Source organism: Psammomys obesus, unplaced genomic scaffold (genome assembly GCF_907164565.1).
Source record: "Psammomys obesus unplaced genomic scaffold, mPsaObe1.curated_primary_1811, whole genome shotgun sequence".
NCBI lineage: Eukaryota > Metazoa > Chordata > Mammalia > Rodentia > Muridae > Psammomys > Psammomys obesus.
The window spans coordinates 23,342,047-23,344,353 of NW_026596051.1; the positions used below are offsets into that span (position 1 = coordinate 23,342,047).

The following is a 2,307-nucleotide window of genomic DNA, read 5'->3' on the forward strand; positions in this document are numbered from 1 at the left end:
GGTTGGGCAGGAAATCATTCTGAAAACTAGGAGACAACGGGTTTGTGTGAGGGAGGCTATGTAGTTATGATGAATGATCTGGCAAAGTCTACTCAGAAACCACATCAGGCAACCTTGATGTGAAAGTCACAGGCAGACTATGTATGTTTTAAAAAATTGAGTATTGAGTCACTTGAGGAAATGTGTCATTCATAGCTAGCCTTTCTTTAGCCATTACAGACAATGTAATTAAGAATAAATGGCATCAGGTAGTTTATTTTTTAAAAAGAGTTAGTGTTATCTCAGAGTATTTTATTTCTCAAACATATAAAAACCTCGTGGTGGAAGATTCATATGTACAGAAAGATTTTTCTATCTGGCTAAGTCTGAAAACACTGATTATTTCACTCATTTTTGAGCTTTCCAATATATATAAGCATATTAAATTTTCAGAAAGGTTAAGAATAGTAAATTTTTTTAGTTCATATAATCTAGGAATTTCCAAGTCTGTTTTACCATAAAATCCATTCCTAAACTACATATTAATATCTGGCAATTCTCTGGGCCCAAGGGTCTTGCAGAGACAGATACTCCAACCAAGGACCATGCATGGAGATTGCCTAGACTCCCTGCTCAGATGTGGCCCATAGGAAGCTCAGTCTCTAAGTGCGTGCTCTGTAATGAGATCAAGGGCTGTCACTGGCATAAACTCAGTGGCCAACTCTCTGATCACTTCCACCTGGTGGGTGCAGCCTTTCCAGGCCACGGAGGAAGACTAAGCAACCAGTCCTAATGAGACCTGGTAGGCTAGTGTCAGATAGAAAGGGAGGAGGACCTCCCCTATCAATGGACTAGGGGAAGGGCATAGGGGAAGAAGAGGGAGAAAGGGTGGGATTTGGAAGAGACAAGGGAGGGAGCCACAGCTGTGATACAAATTGAATAAATTTTAATAAATGGTAATAATAATAATAATAATAATAATAATAATAATAATAATAAAAAGAAATATCTTGAAGTTCTAATATGTAAAAAAAAAATATAATTTCAGAAGTTCAAGTCTATAGGCCTTTTCATGAAAGAGATGGTACAGCTTCCATCTGACATCTCCTGAATTTGTAGAGTGATTTTTATATGTTTTAACCAATTAAAATAACTGAGCTACAAAGAATTTTTAATATAAATTTTAAGATTTATTTTATTTCTGTGCATATGTGTCCATGTATGTGTGTATGCCAACTGTGTACAGTTACCTTCAGGAACCAAAACAGGTCATCAGATGCCATGATTTTTTTTTTTCGTTGCTTTCTGACTCTGTGCTCGTGCCTTCAACACTTTCACAGTGATTTTTCTGCTCCTTAATAAGGAAAGCCCGCTTGATCCTGTCGTGCACACACTTGGCACACATGGAACCACCATAGGCCCTGCTGATGTGCTTCTTCGTCTTTGACAGTCTCATAAGGACTTTACGCCTCACGGCACGAACCCCTGGAAGTCTGCCCAGGCACACACCACAGGCAGATTTAGGTGCTTTCCCAATCTTCTTGGTGTACAGGTAAACAATCCTGTTGCCAGAGGTTCGAGACAGCCTAGTTTTGTTAGAGGCTGTATTGTAGGAGAGCCTACGATGGTATCTCAAACACCAGACCATTTTCAGTGCCTCTAAGCACCGTCCCCAGAAGAGCTGGAATTTTTATTAGAATGTATGTAAGCTTCCTTTTGTGGGTGTTAGGAATTAAAATTTGGTCCTTTGGCAGAACAGCAATACTCTCAAAAACTAAGTCTTGCCTTCAGTTTTTCAACTTTGTTTTGAATGAAGTTTGTTTATGAGGTTGTGGTGTTGATGACTCATCAAAGATGAGGACCTGAGTTCAGATTTCCCATTATTCATGTCTTAAAAATTAGCTATGACAATGCATGTCTGTAATCACCAAATTGGTGACTCTTGGGTTCAGTGAGAAACCTTGTGTTAATTAATAAGATAGGTTGGTAGCAGCTTTATTCATAATAGCTAGAACATAGAAATAACCCAGATGTCCCTCAACTGAAGAATGGATAAAGACATTGAGGTACATTTACACAATGGAATACTACTCAACAGTTAAAACAAGGAAATCATGAAATTTGCAGGCAAATGGTGGGATCTAGAAAAGATCATCCTGAGTGAGGTATTCCAGGAGCAGAAACACACATGGTATATACTCACTTATAAGTGAGTACAAGACCTATAAGATAGGATAAACATACTAAAATCCGTACACCTAAAGAAGATAAGCAAGAAAGAGGACCCACGGTAAGATGATTAATCCTCACTCAGAAAGACAAATGGGA

General features: G+C 38.4%; 1 pseudogene; it reads right to left on the minus strand.

Annotated features, from left to right (window-relative positions):
• Positions 1–1,251: 1,251 nt before the first annotated feature.
• LOC129688989 (60S ribosomal protein L34-like) lies at positions 1,252–1,627 on the minus strand (annotated as a pseudogene).
• Between the last annotated feature and the right edge of the window lie 680 nt (positions 1,628–2,307).